This window comes from Hippocampus guttulatus, chromosome 14 (assembly GCF_054856545.1).
Source record: "Hippocampus guttulatus isolate MCC_2025c chromosome 14, RoL_Hgut_1.0, whole genome shotgun sequence".
NCBI classification, from domain to species: Eukaryota; Metazoa; Chordata; class Actinopteri; order Syngnathiformes; family Syngnathidae; genus Hippocampus; species Hippocampus guttulatus.
In genome coordinates, this window is record NC_141274.1 from 8,543,264 (window position 1) to 8,559,148 (window position 15,885).

The 15,885-nt window shown below is 49.2% G+C and overlaps 1 protein-coding gene across 1 annotated transcript in view; it reads left to right on the plus strand.

Moving 5' to 3' along the window:
- The first annotated feature begins 801 nt into the window (after window positions 1-801).
- brinp2 (bone morphogenetic protein/retinoic acid inducible neural-specific 2) overlaps window positions 802-15,885 on the plus strand; it is a 50,137-nt gene continuing 35,053 nt past the window's right edge. The window contains exon 1 of the mRNA XM_086129553.1: window positions 802-1,440. The gene's annotated coding sequence lies outside the window, so the exon portion shown is untranslated. The remainder of the gene's footprint in view (window positions 1,441-15,885) is intronic.

Below are 15,885 nucleotides of genomic sequence, written 5' to 3' on the forward strand. Positions count from 1 at the left end.
TCGTGCGGCTCAGACTTAACCAAGTTCATCTTGAAATACTCCCTGAAGCGCGGCCATCGATCAGAGACTCTCGCGGGGATTTTGGTCCGCCTCCTCCCGCTACCGCACAAAGATATTCGGCAATATCCCCACAACTCATTTGCTCTCTTACTCGGGCCGTTACTTATTTCCCTCCCGACGGCCCGGGGGGAGCGGCATATTCTACGCACGCTCCAATCTCCAGCCTCTCTGCTGCTACTTACTTATTCATCACAGGCTCCTCGCCGAGGAGGCCGCTTCGCCGACAGAAAGCAGATTTGATCAAGAGAAGAGGCCGGGCGGACAGAAGCGAAGCCTCTGCACAGTCATAGAGGACATTGTCAGCAAAGAATTCACTTTTGCCTCGAGTCCAACTATGGCCGCATTGCACACAAGCGCCGCGAGAGCCTCGAAAAATAAGCGCAGGCAAAGTGTTTTCTCTGTCAATAGCCAGCCTCCGTCCCGCGGGGCTCCAAGGCATCGAGCTCGGTGCACCGCCTGCCCTCGCTCCACACATGCACACCGCCCCCCTCCCGACTCTGCGTCTCCGTCTGCTTTCTCCTTGTTTCGCTGGCCCACTGGCCTTCCTCTTTCACTCGGGGTTCTCCATTCCCCCCCACACTCGCCGTCTCCTATCCTTTCTTGACTGCGGGTCTGGGCTCCTTCCTCTTGTCTCGCGTCGCAATTTCTAACCAATCGCCGGTCGCAGTGGGCGCGGCTTCACGCCAGCAGGATGGACGATTTGACAAGAGAGAGAGACGGTGGGGGGGCAGAAGAGTTGCGGCGGTAGAGGGGCGCTCTCGGGAGCATCTGCACACGAATCGGCGCTTAGCGACGGCGGCTCCCGGGACGAATAGCCCCCCCGAGTAGACAGCGGCGTGAAAGGGAAGGAAGACGAGTGACGAAGCGCTGCGCCTTTACGAGCAGCTGCGCCGCGATGCCTCGGCGAGGAGCCGAATGGGTCCGAAGAGCAAAGTGAGGCGACGTTGACTTCCCTGGATTATTTAGCCACTGCTCCACCGAAAGCGAACTTTAGCAGCACGTCAATTTGTCCTGCTCGATCGCGGATTATGCAAGCGAAAAAGAAAATCGCTGGATTGTGAGAATTTCCGCGAACTTCACGTGTGGTGGTTGTTGGCGTTTTATTTGTTTTGTTTTTGTTTTGGTTCTCTCTGAAACGTGCGCTTTGCACGCGTTGACGACAATGACTGGATATGTACGGCTGCCGTTTAATTCGTCCCCGGGGAGACGAGGCGAGTGAGTGCGGGGCAGAGAAAGCAGGAGTACATCGGAGGAAAACGGCGAAGGCGAAGCCGAGTCGGTGGCGTTCGGCTGCCGTCTTCGAGTTCTTTTTCCCCCACCCGACCCAAGCAGGACACACATCGGGACGCGCACCGGGAGGAATCTGCGTTCACAACCTCGGTGAGTTTTCAGCTTTTTCATGACTACGGGTTCGGGAACGGTACGCGTTTTTCCGCACTGCCCATCGACGCGTCGCGCCTCCCGTCACGAGCCATCCGGCACCTGTCCATTTGCGAAGGGTGTGTCGGATGTCGCTGTCGATTGGTGTTCTCCTTTGCCAGCGATCGCGCCGATACGAGCTGACGGATGGATGCCTCCCTCGATATGGCTCCGAAGTCCCCCGTTTTTCGGTCGGTTTCCCTCATTTGCAATTTCTCTTTGCAGCGATTCGGTTGAAGGTTTTGATCTGATCGCAGTTGGCCAAACGCACCCACATGTGTTTTTGGAACAGACCCTCAAGACGTACCGAGCGTCGTATTGACTCACTTGTTTTCAATTTTGCTTCTCTCAAGTCGTCCGAGCTATGTCCACTCAACTGTGCGAGAACTTTATGAAAAATAGAGCAATTTTTTAAGTGCGAGACTTTGAACCGCTTAACCCTGTCAGTGCAACTTGCGGCCCACAGGCTGCACTCAGTTCCCTCTCGATTTCTTGCAATAATTATTATTATTTTTTGTCAATATTTGACAAAACCTGAAACATTGATACGTTTTTTTCACAAAAGATGGGGCAAAATCAAAAAGGTGACAAAATATTGAGGAGGCGGAGGGGGAAAAAAATCCACGAGTATATGAATCATCGGGTGCCCAACTACAAATATCCAGGGGTTGACTGTAGTTTTAAGTTGTAAGATCTCCAATCACCACTAGATGGTAGACATGCCTTGAGTTGTGTGTTACCCTAGGTCTTCTCCTGCCCGATATTACAACACGAATAGGTCGTGTGTGCGTGTGTGTGTGTATATGCACACACACTGCAACTGCAGTTAAAATAGCAACCTGCCGCAGAGGGACATCAATCCCTCCATTGGCAAAGCTGCAGTTTTAAGCTGTGTTGAGCGATATCAATCAGTCTGGCCGGGGGCGGCACAAAATTAGCTGGAGGCGGCCGCCACGCAATTTTAAACGCAGGAAAACCCCCCGGGGTCGTTCTCAATCTCTTTCTTTATGATCATTTTTCTGCAATCTGTATATTTCAAAGTTTTCAAAGTCTCATAGACGGCGATTGGAGTGTTTCTTCACACACTGTATCCGATGCACAGTTAGAAGAGGCCCGATTATGATATTTTGTCTTTGTACTGCCATGATGCATATGTGAATTGTACCACTCGAGTGGGAAAAAAAACCAAACGAACCCAAAGCGGCTTTGTCACTTGATCCGAGCTGCGTGAATCCAGTTGATCTCATCACTGAATTGACATAAGGCCTTGCTTACTTCACGGTGTTACCATGTCTCTGTTTTTTATGTTGCTGGAAGTTATTTGGGGCCATAATTCACTGATAAAAATGTAAAATCAACAAAAAAGGTTGCTTGTTATTGATATCGGTCATTACTCAACAGATGATTTCTCTATGTCCACAAAAAAAGGAGACATTGACAACCTGGACCAGGGTGAAACCTTTTCCTTCGCCATGATTCCGAAGGTCACAAACGGCATCGCATCAAAGAATTTGAGCCCTTCCTAATGAAGTCATATGTAAACATTGAGCATCTGGCTCAATTAGAGGCTTCGTCGAGATGATATTCTCCCAGAGCATTCATTCGATAAGCTCTAATAGTCACCCGTTTGATTAAAAAGCTCCCAGGGGACTTGTCTCTTGACAAGGTGCGATCCGAGCATTTGAGGGAGGGACATTGAGCCTCTGGTCATGTAGGTGGGGGGGGGGGGGAGCAAAAAACTCGGCAGGATGCTTTACTGTCGGTCTGGTGGTCTCCGCAGTTTGAATGGGATTGGTGAATTCCGAGCGCAGACTCGTCCCCAGTTCGAACAAGGAGCCGCACGCTTGCGCAACCACACGATCTCGGTTGTTGATTTCGACTTCCCCGCGAGAAAAGATGTCATGATTTTCCCAGTTGAGTTGTAAAGGCCACATTGACGGTGCAAAAGGGCAGCGCGCTGGGCGACCGGTTAAAAAGAAAGCGGAGGAAATGAACTAGAAGCTACAAAGAACACAGAATTGCCCTCTGGACTAGCTTTAGCGTGTTTCAAAAAGTTGAGGAATTTCAAAGTGACCCTTTCATCCTTCCAAGTTGCTGTAGGCGGTCCTCAAACGAAAAAGTTTGGACGCCCCTGCAAGCGAAGAGCTTTCCACACACACGATCACTCTTTGTCTCTGTTCGGGATTTGAAAAGAACATGATGTGGAGTGTAAACACAAAGCAGCTCATCAAGGGTGATTAGGATTTGCAGTTATGATCATTAAAAAAACCAAACATCTGGTTTCAATCTCGCCGAATGGGGTACCGGGATTCATTTTATGCTGGATTTTCCGCTATTCAATCAACAATTATGCAATTTTAAATGAATACGATCAAACAAACGCAAAAAAATAAAATTACATGTCTGAACGTTTTGTTTTCGAGGAAACGGGAGCGATTCCATTTCCTGGGAATGTTTACGGTCACGTGATCCACAAGGCTCATTTCAAGGTCAGGATCGACCCCGCTGTTTCCTACTTGGAGAGTGGCTCATCGTTTCCGTATTCTCTATTTTTTTCTCTGACATCCAACATCCAACAGGCGCGGACCCGTGGGACCCGCCAGCCCCGCCCATCTTTTGTCACCACATCCCATGACAATAATGTAGAACGGGATTGCCTTTGCGTGTCCCGCGATTGGGAGTTATTATTACAGCGCGCGGGCTTGAGGGCAGAGGACATTCGGGAAAGACGGCAACAGGAATTCTGGGCAAATGGAGATTTATGGCTGACGCTTAATTAAAATCTCCAGAAACTAATGGGGGGGAAATTGAAATGTTGTCAGTTGATTGAATCCGCCCCCTCGGAAACGCTTGGGTTTCATCGTACGGGGAAGCCGCGTGTGAGCGTGCGGTGCTCTGCTCTGCGTCCAACAGGCTCTCCTGCATGTCATGGGAAAGTCGAAGCCATCCGAAAGTTGGCGGCCGCTTCCGCACTTTGTCTGCACGGCTGAGAGTTTGCCACGTACGCTTTGATGCGCGGCGTTGTCGAGAAAGCCGACGATTCCGCCGTGTGTCGTTTTCCAAGGTTTTGGGGCTCATTAGCAGAGCGGGAAAGCCTCTGGTGGTGTTCGAGCTCGCTTAGCTTTGTGCGGCTTTAAGCTGCTAACAAGCTTTGTATTAAGCTTTGGGCTGACTCTGCTGGATAACGTTCACCTTTGCTTCAGTGCAGGGACAGGGAACAATTTGCACATCATTCCCGGAGGTGTCAGAAACAGCAATCTTGTTTTTTTTTGGGGGGGGGGGGTTGGTGGTGGTGGGCGGGGGTGGTTAATGCTTCACGGCAGAAAACACTTCTCTGAATGCTCACGTTCGACTGAGACACGAACAATATATTGTGATCCCTCGCCAGTTTGCGCTTCAAGTTTTGCGGCCTCTGTGTTTCGCGTTTTTTTTTTTCCTCCCAAAACTTAATAGAAAAAAAAATTGGGCCATATTGGCAGCCCTCTTGTGGAAAGACCCGTTGTTTCATGTTGATGCGTGAGAGAGAGAAGGTTTCCCCGCATGCCGAACAAAGAGCTGTCCGGACTCGGGGGGGGGGGGGGGGGGGGGGGTTGTGCATGCTTACTCAAATGAGGAGCGTGATTGGTTCCCAGGGCGACGTCGACCAACGGAGAGCGCGAGTGGATTTTCCCGGTGAGCCGTTTGGCCGCGCGCCTTCGCATTCTTTAATGGCCCGCCGCGCTTCAAGATGGATGCTTGCCATTATCTAGCGGCTTTTCGTGTCGGCCCGGTGCCCGGCGATGACCTCTCTTGCGCAATCGCCGTCAGGGATATCGATCACATTGTGCAGCATCGTGAGAGAACATGTGTAGATGTGATGAGAAACGTGTCTGAAGAGGATGACCGGGGGGGGGGGGGCTGTTTAAGAGAGCAAACGAGGCGGTGCATTGCCGCAGTGAAGGCGTCGGCCCTCGACAGAAGCAATGAGCGTACCACACGTGGGTTTTGGTGTGTCTCCTTGACCGGGGAGACGGCGGCGTCGACTCGCAGTCGGTCGTACGTTCACGAGGGCGTTTCAGGACCGATATGAGCAACGGACCGATCATTCGACCTTTGAAGGCACATGCCGTGCCAATCCTCGAATGTCAAATAGAAGGAGGACGAATTGATGGCGTATCCCGCCTGATTCATCATGTGCGACTTGGACACTTTTCTTTCTATGAAGCTGCGTTTTCTTCTTTTGAGGGTCAGTTTCAGGTTGCGCCGCACGCAGCCTTCCAGATGCTCAATGTGATCAATTATGGAAAGGCACCCTTGATTGGACTGAAAATTGGCAATAGGTCTGCGTGTAAAGATGATGTCAGAAAAAAAAAACAACAACAAAAAACACCCACCGCCCCAGAACACCCCCCCCCCCCCAAAAGCGACACCGTCGATGAATATACAATTCACGTCAGGTCACGTCACATTTATTGATGTCGTCCCAAACAGTCTGAAAGGGCTTCACATATTCACGACATCCCCTGACCTTAACCCCCAGTGGGCAGTGGAAAAACTCCCCCCAAAAAATGAGAACCCTTGACAAGAAGCCGCAGATGAGAAGAGCGACTTTCATTTTTTGCACATTTGGATATTGAGAATATCTCCAAGACGAAGCAACGGAAACTGTGGTCAACCTAATTCCCACATTAGGTTAATCTGTGGCACTGCAAATAATGAGGGCCAGGGGGAGAGGGGGGGGGGGCGTTCCGAATTTAACATTTAAGTAGCCATTATCATTGGGAATGCCGCCCCCCCCCCCCCCCCCCCCCCCCCCCCCGGGCCCTTCCTTGTGTCTTCCAGTCACTCTCGCATTTCTCACCGTTTTCTCACAGCCCCCTCACCTATTTGCCCCCCCCCCCCATGGGATTCATTGCAGTGGTGTGTTTTGACGTCTTTGCCTTCTGCCAGGAGCTTGTCAGCTTCAACTCTCCCTCCCGTCCATCAGCACCTTTGCATTAAATATCACTCGTCGCGGTCGAAGTGAGTCGCAGTCGCAGGATGCTGCGGCTGACTTCACTTGTCGGCTGTGAAGGAAGTCTTTCCGCCCCCTTCTCAGTCTCCACGAGCTGGGCAAGGCCGCCGTAACGGGTCGAGGCCACGCGGACATTTCCGTTTGGCGTTGATTGGCACGACGCTCGCTGCGAGCGGAACCTCGACTTCCGAGTGCACCCGATGGACAAGTTTCCTCGGTGGATTCTTCTTGATTTGCTTTGCTTTGTGTTTGAGGGAGGAAGGAGATTTGGATATGGCAGCCTCCACCTCCATCCGTCGCCTCTTTGACGCCTCCGTCCCTCCGGCGACTCGCCTCTGTTTCGCCGCGTTTGAGCTGCCCTCGGGCCCTTCAGTGACTTTACCGTGACACTTCTTTCCACCCGGCGCCACCTCGGGATTCGCGTCATCTCCCGCTCCGTCACTTGCTTATCTATTTTGTAGACCCTTGAAAGTCCTGCTTCGTCAATCGCGTCATGTCGTACAGATGACCGGAGGCAAACATGGGAAACCTCCGGCCGGCTTTGGGAGACGCCGCAATGGCACGGTTGGCTGCGGAGAATTGGTCGTCTCGGAATTTTCTTGATTGCTGCGCAGTGGGTTCTCGGTGTGCGATGGACGGCGCAAAGGTGTCGCGGCGACAGCTCATGACACCTTGCAACCGGGTCCGTAACGGTCGAATTTTTTGTCAATGGGTCCCCGGGTGCCCCGACCCCAACCGGGACCAGGCGGCCTTGCATTTTCTTCCCCTGGCCGTTAAAAACTGCTCACGAGCAGTCGACATCCATGCGGGTCTTCCTCAAAGTCTGCCGCGTGATCCACGCGGCACGTTTTGTTGCCGGCGATAAGAACTAAATGAAGCCAAGGAACAAAAGCCATCAAGTCAAAGAGACGGTGACGGTCGCAACGGTGCCGGTGAGTTTCTGCGGCAAAATTGATGGGCAAGCCTACGGAGCAGACCTTTGGAGTGGTGCGCACATTGCAGCCGGCCCAAAAGGTTGTTCCAGCTGACGTCCAAATGAGCTCACCCCCTCGTCACCTGAACGTCAACGTCTCTTCTCTTGGGGAAAACGACGAGGAGCGAGCCAGCATTTTGTTTCCTCTCTTCCCGGGTCGTTGCGCTGTGAGGTTGATTTGCCGCCGCCCTCCTTTGCGAGCTACAGGCGCACATCTGCCAGGCCAAGATTAGGCCAGCAGAAATGTGATTAAACAACTTTGGCAACTGTCTTCTTGAGCATCTTAATAGAATTCACAAGTCCTTTCCCTCCTTGTTTGGGGCTAAATCCGACTCTGGTGTTGGATGTTCCCCCCCCCCCCCCCCCCCTTTCACTTATCTGAAGCGAGGGCCCTCTTTGAGTCGACAACTGGCTTATTGCGCTCACGGGCAGGACAGAGCAGATTAGTCCAATTAAATGAAGCTGTGGAGGAAAAAGGGCTCAGTTTAGACTCATCCTTAAGCCTCCATTCTGTTACTCTAAAGAATCTGCCAGGGGGTGTGTGTGGGGGGGGGGGGAACTCAAATGATGAGCTTGTTGGGAAAAAGCGAAAAGGACAAACGGAGTGCATAAACAGGCCCGGGCAAAGTCTCCCTAATGCCACAAATTCAAAGCAAAGAACTCATCAGTGGAAAACTGTTCACAAAAATATTTTGTTTTTTGATAAGACGGCAACTCTTTTCTGATGTTTGCCGAATCCGGTGCCATTGGTGAGCGCAGCACAGCCGCCGCCCTCCCGAGCAGAAGGCGTTCCAACAAACGGATGGAAATGTTCTCCTTTCAATCCTAACATTGATGGAATTGAATGACAGGAGCAGTCTGTGTTATCGCACATGATGTCATTTTAGTTTGGAATTATTAGTCTGATTTTTTTTTGTCCTCGCAGACCAGGATGAAATGATGCAAAAAAGATTCCTAATTCGCCACATGCGTGTCAAAGACTTGCTTAAAGGTTGGGCATTTATGTGAAATTAGCTAAAACGGAAAGGTCACGGAGATTGTTTTCAGCGCGCGGATCAGCCCGAGGCCTTCGGGGCTTCCTACTGTGCCGTTTTACAAAGAAGGCCGAATCCCACCGCTCTCCGTGATTTGTTTGCTTTCACTCGGAGACGGAGACGCAGATCTCTGCCGAATGCCTGCTTTGGTGCGGGCAGAATTTCCAAAAGCTATGGACAGGAACCCGCTGAAAATCGAGACTTTTTGTGCACCGAGGCAACGGGTTCATCGAACGACACAGACGGGAGCAACGGCGAGTCATACATGGCGCGCGACGGTCCTTCGTAGGAAGCGCTCCCGCGCATGCTGGTCCCAATCAATCAATGGCACTTGTGCTGCAGGAAAGTTCGGAGAGGACCAGTCAACGTACATCCGCCCCTTGAAATTCCAGGATACTACATGCTGCGACAAACTATTTAGAATGCCAGGAATCACATTTTTTACCCCCCCCCCCACACACACAAACACACAGAAAGGCTGTTTTTATACTGTCAAAGGCCAGCTACTTCCAAAACATCAGTTTGTTGGTGCTAAAGCAATCTTTAGTCTGAACCGGGGCTAAATTGCAAGTCTTGCTCTATTTCTGGCGGAAGCTTTGTCAGCAGTGTTGTGCTGGAAATGCTCCCTGATGAGCCGGCTTATATTGCTGATGCCCGTCTCCCCTGGAAGTGAATCTCCAAATGAATTCTTCTCCTGCTTGGCTAAGGGCTAGCGTCCATATTCAACATCCTTCCAAGACTTTCCTTATTAGTAGTAGCATTGAAATAGAAACCCAACACTACGTGCGTGTACTGTAAATACAATTGCGTATAACACGTTGCTTTCGTTAAAGTTATCGATCCGTCCCATTTGATATCGTGCTTGTCCCTGTTAAGATTATGGATAACTTGCTGCCTAGCCCGGCGGACTTTGCGTGAGAGATGACGCACGCGCTGGACTTGTTGGCAGTCAATTGCAGGAGGCACGCTTGGATGGAAAACCATTGGCGCTCACATCACAGCAAGCGGCAATTAGTGAGAGATATAAATATAAAATATGTGTGTCGATGAAATCTTCTCAAGTGTTTAGCCCAATCGGGGATGGGTGAGTAAACCCGCAGTGGCTGGACACAGTCACGTGGTGGCCCCGGGCCATCGGGCCACGGTTTATGTTGAACCCTGTGCAATGTTTTCATTGTTGTTAGTTTTTGCTGTCATAACATGCACCTTCATGAAGATGAACCATCTTAACCTTTTCATTTCATTGAGGTTACGGCGCACTAATTGGCAATTAGATGGTTTTTAAAATGGTAAATGAACTTTTTTTTTTTTTTTTTTTAAAGATGAGCATTTTAGTTTTGTATTTGTCGGTGACCCAGTGCTTTGATAGTGGAAATAGGATCAACAGGTTCATGTAGGACAGAAGCAACCAAAGTGGATTGTTCAATGCCGAGTTCTTCCATCCCCCAGATGGTAAAAGCAACCACTCGCGAGGACAGACAAAATATAGTTGGTTTTAATTTGACCAAAGCTTCATAAATGTGAAGAGCTGCCACTGCAAGACTGTCTGAGTGTTTCATGCTTGGTTTGCTCATCTCGTCTGTCAAAAAGCATTATCGTGTGCTTCTGAAGACCGAGATAGAAGAGACAGTCTGCCTTTTAGCCATACTAAAATGAATGACCCTTTCAACTCCTCACAGATTCGCTTTTTGCCCTCGGTGCACAGAACTCACTTGAACATGGAATGCGCGGTGTGTCACCTCGAAGCAATTTGTCTTCACAATTTTCATTTTCAACCTTTCATTTCAGCGCAAATGTTTATTGGTCGCAAAGACCGCTGTTTCGTACTTTTCGTATCGCTTAACACGATGAGATCTGTTGTGCTCTTTTCTTGCTGAGAGCAAGTCTCGGGCAAAGTGCGGTCGAACTTTGCGTGGAGGTCCACCTGGCCAAGTTTGAGGATTTTCGCATGCCCGCGCGTTGAAGAGAAAAGGGTGTTTTGCGCCGTTATGGGTGTGAACACAGCTGACTTGATACGATATGTCAGATGCGCCGCGCACACGCCATAGAAAAGGCCCTCATGTCTAATTTATCTATCTATCTATCTATAGATTAAAAAAGAGATATATCAATGGATATGTTGTTATATTTGGAATTTTACCTGGGCCTGAATGTAAGTATGATACTAACTGTTCTCATAACAGCCTCTTCTTTTTCCTTCATGTTACTTCTCATAGCAAGAGCAAAATAGAAAGATGAAGCCAAGGAAGAGGATGAATAGGATTCACACAAAATGATGTTCCGTCCTTACTGGGATGCTGAAAGATTGAGAAATAGCCCTCGGATACAAATTTAGAGGGAGAGCAAAAAAGCGAGAGGGGGAGAGAGAGAAAGAGGAAAGTGAGTTATGTGAAAAAGATGAGCCGAAAGCATGGGATGAAAGGGAATACAAAGAGTGTGACTGACTGCAAGCGAAATGGCAGATACAGCAATGATTTGAAGCTCTCTTCATTACCCACTGATACATAAGTTTTTATATATATATATATATATATATATATATATATATATATTGGGGCGGGGTTGATTTAAGAAATTAATTTAAAAAAGATTTCCACCCACTGCGGCTGCACTAAATTGTGACTTAGCCGTGTATGAGGAGTAGGGATTCATCTTGCCAAACTTTTCCTATCTAACTGCGGAAAGCAATTACAGCCTCTGTACTGTGAAACTGGAATAGCTCAGGATGCAACTTTTAATGGGCGTAGAAGTTTTTCTTTTCCGTTCAGGCTTCCGGAATTTACAGGTGTGCATTTGTCAACGCGTCGGTCCGTCAGTGAGCTTTCGTCACTCTTTCGGGCCCTCCCGGTACGTATTTGGCTGACACGCAGCCAAATACAGAAATCAAATCAAAGCCTGTCGTATTCGGTCCCAGGGGCCGCAAAGATGTGTCCCATCTTGTTTTGGCCTCACCGATCGCCACTCTGTGAGCGTATGCCCGTCTGTTGTTTTTCTTGGATTTGATTTTGATCTCCTTCATTTCACCGTCCGTTGCAATGAACCTCTTCATTGGATTGTTTGCTTTTCAGAAGCTCTGTTGGTTGCCCCCCCCCCCCCCCCCCCTAACAGACACACCTTTTATCGGGGTTACCGTTTGGCCTTTTCCAACGGAGACACTCTGCTTCCGTCGAACAGGAAAGTGTTTGTTTCTCGTTAGCTGCTGGCTCCGTCCTCCTCCGGGAGTCTGCACTTTTGTAGGATTGCAGGATGTATAATACGAGTTGGCATGGGAGCGCTGGCACCTCACAGCCTCAACTCAGAGAGGCTGCCGTTTGAAAAATGACGTCTTCAGATCCATTGCCGAGCTACTTAGCATTTTTATATTGTGTGTGTGTGTGTGTGTGGCTTCAGAAAGGTGAGTCTCTTTTGCTGATCATCTTTCTTGGCACGCTTACCTTGTGGTCCAAGAGTTCAGTTCAGGAGCTGCAGTTGAAGCGTTGGCAGCCAACCCGGCTGCTCGCGATTCACAAACAGCACAGGTCATCAGAGCTGGAAATAGAGCACACCGAGGCCTTCGAAACAGCTCAAGTGCGTTTAGGGCCACTTACTTTGGCGGAAGAGTGATACAACCTCGGTGTGCTTCAAATCTGTTTAAAAAAAAACAGCTAAATGTGCATTTCCGCTTGCACAAAATTAAAAGAATTCTCTCAACGGTCCAAGAAATGAGCGTGCTGTTAATTTCATTAGCGATATACTTTTTTTTGGGGGGGGGGGGGGGGGGTTGCGCCAGGAGCACAGTTGGTTAAGTTTGCTCAGTTTATGGTCCCCATGACTTTGTTTAGGCATGTAGCACCTTTTGGATCTGCAGTCTTGGTTGAAAGCTGAGAGCCAAGCTGCATGGGTGAGAGTCAGCAGCTCTAAATCTGTGGCAGTCGGGAAGGGATCGGGCATCGGGTTTGAATAGCTCCAAGTTTTGTTCGGGAGTGGTGAAGGACATCTGCGGCGAGGCGGTTGCCGTATCTGCCTTTGGACTCACTTTGATAAGAGGATGAAACAAATTGGATGAAATTAGGGAAACGGTGGTAAACCGTTTTGGCGGCACGGCACGGTGGGCGAGTGGTTCGCGCGTCGGCCTCACGGTGCACCGACCTTCCCATGTGGAGTTTGCATGTTCTCGTCGTGCCCGCGTGGCTTTCCGTCATGCGGTTCTCTGAAATGTGTAAAAAAATTGCGAATGTTACGAGACGAATAATAGATGTAGACGAGACATGATTGTTTTTCCAACAAATGAAATGGCCATCTTGCGGCTGAGCGAGAGTCTCCAGTTTGAAGGGCGCTGAGCCGCCTCCACCTGCCGTCGAAAGCCATTGTGCGGTCTGACGCAATCAATGTCTGTTTGCTGGTGCCTGAGAATCAATCTGCCTTTCTTGAGGTCTTCACGGGCTTCGGAGAGCGCCGAAAGGTCCCTCCGCAATGCCGGACTCCTGGCGGTTTGTGCGACGATTCGCCCCAAGGATAAAAACGCAAATATCGCCGCTGCGTCAATCTTTTGTGACGCTTGAAACAAGGTGGCCAAATGACACAAATGCCCCCCCCCTCCCCCCCATCCACACCCCTCCCACTTTCCAAAACACAAATGGCAGGTGAATATCCATTTTGTGACCGCGGAGCAATAAACCGTAAGGTTTTGCTCTGTTGAGAAGAGAATGTCTGACCTTGTATTTTTTTTTTGGGGGGGGGGGGTTATTTTTTCCTTCTTCAACATCTTCCATGTGAATCTTGAAGGCCATCACAGACCTCGGCCCAATCTATTTTCTGATCTTCTCGCCGCTCGCTTTATCCCGATCTCAGCGCCGTTACGCTGGAATGGAATCACATGTACGCGCAGCCACTTCACAGTCATACCCACTCTGGGAAAATGATTCATAAAATGGCTTTAGCAATTCTACACAGCCGGAGAGAATTTCCAATGTTTGGATTAGATGAGAGTGACGAAAAACCCTGGCGCTTGAAGCTCCCCAAATGAGAGAACGGGGCATCGTGAAGGTGATGATTTTATTCCTTCCGCTCATATTTGCAAAGACGGGAAAAACAACTTCAGAAGACGTCTGAAATGCCCTGGTGTGTGCGTGTCGCGCCGGAGCGGGGGAGGGGGGGGGCGTGGCGGTGGGGGTGAAGGTTTTTTTTTTTGTTGCCTGAACAGCCTCTCAGCGTTTTTCTCCCGGTGTTTGCAGGAAACGAGGTGCCTTACAAACATCATTTCCAGCACTGAGACCGGCAGTAATGCTTGCGTCCTGTTCTTTTTAAGACATTTGTTGGAAAAAGAGAAGGAGATAAGGCAGATGGTGACAAAAGGGGTCCAAGTATACAATTGCGCAAGCTGCTACAGTTGAACCTGGCAACTAGGAAAATGGATGGAGACTCTTCTGTTGAAGGCGCTGACGGTTGAGCTGGATTGGAGAAAAACATGGTGATGGGTAGCGCCATGACCTTTTTTTCAGTGAAGAAAAAAAAAAGTCTTACCGAGCTGACAGCCTCGGTCTGAGCTGTCGCCGCTTCGTCGTGACGTGTCTAAAGAAACAGCCGACCGGGTGAGGGAACATTCCAAATAAGGCTCTCTTGAACCCGCTGAATTGCTGCAAACCAACCTGCTGCCACCGGCGTTGAAGCAAGGTCTCCCTGTCGATGGGGCCATCTCCCACGAGCGGGCTTCCCACACACACAAAAAAATAAATAAAAACAATCACTGAATTTTTGTGTCTACGCGCACCCACCAGTGGCACCGGTGTCGACTTCAGAAGGGATGGCGGGTTGCAGTGGGTGGTCACGGCTTGGTCGTGCTTCAAGTGGCACAAAGACAAAGAACGCTCACCAAGCGTGTGATCAACGCCGTACTCACGCTTGGGAGACATTCGCGGCTCCGATTCAATCCCGACCGCAGCAAGAAATTCACGATTCCACATGTTTGCTATTTGCAGCCGTCTCCGGGGGTCTTGAACCGTTTTACAGAGGCTGCCACGGCAAAGACTGACAGAAGGAAATCCGGATCCGATCGCCCTCGTGTCAGCGCGGATACGCTTTATAGTCTGGCACTGGAATGTTGCATTTTGGTTTCATTTTCAAATGGAAGTCGTCTTCGAAAGCCGAGGATTCTCCCTCTCGTCTGCCGAGCGAGTGTCAAGAGGAAAGATGGAATCGAGGCGGATCAGATGCGCATTTACTCGCAGCGTGCTCCTGATGCTCCAAATTGACTTGATCCCCTGCATAAAAATAAGGCATCGCCGCAGGAAGGCTTTTAGGCAACGCTTACCTTTAGTTGTGGATACACGTGTAATAAGGCGATTCATTGTGCTACTTGCATCACACTGTCGCCTCGCGGAAGCGAAGCCTGCCGAACGAGTGTCCAGCGTTAGTTAGTTTGTTTATCGAACAAATATAGAACATACAATAACAGATTGACAAAAGTGAAGGCAAGCAAAAATGATAAAAGAAAAAAAAAAGGGACATCATCACAGTTATATGTTCAAAGGAGTAGGAAGAAGTAAATAACTTATCTCATCCTACCCCTTGTTATGTCGTAATATGAATTGATCTTTTTTTCAATACAAAGAAGAAAAAGAAAAAAAAATCGACATATCATCAAATACTTTTACCCTTATGTGTACTGTACTTATCTATTTATACACCTTTCGGTTTGTATATATATAATTATTCTTTCTCCTTTTTATATCAATTTTCTCATATTCATTATAAATACTGCATTTCTTTAATACATTTAATAAGTTGATCCAAAAAAAGAACAAACAGTTGGATTAATATATTTTATAAGTATATCAAATTTATCTTCTTAGTCAAATGGATGTGTGGTGCAGATCTCCTCCATCTTTTTTTGGGGGGGGGGGGCATTTTTGGCATTTTGCCGTAAGTGTGCTCACGGCTCGCCGCCGGTCAGGTTGTATCACGAATCTCGATCGGAGAAGTTTTGTATTGCCCTTTGGAAAGTCCTCGACGGGCTGGGTGGTGTTGGAGGGGGGGGGGGGGTGCTGTGTTTGACTGACGCCCAGCAAAAACCAAAACGAACAAACAAACAAAAAAAGAACTCGGTCAGCCTCCCTGCGGCCCTGTACCAAATCGACGGCGGCCCGGCACCGGATCTGCGGACCGGCGGTTGTGTACCCCGGATCTAAACTCCAGGTTAATGTGTTTACATGCCAATATATTGACTCGAGTGACCTCGATTCTGAAGTCATGCTCCATTAAACTAACTGTATGACAAGTGTTGGGCTCGAAAAGATCAGGCCTCGCCCATTTAAAACAAACACACACACACAGAGTGAAAGGAAGACATCAATAACGATGGCGTTTAAATGCATTTGAAAATAGTGGCTGCAGTTGTTGGGGATTTATTGTCTGATGCAGCTCGATTG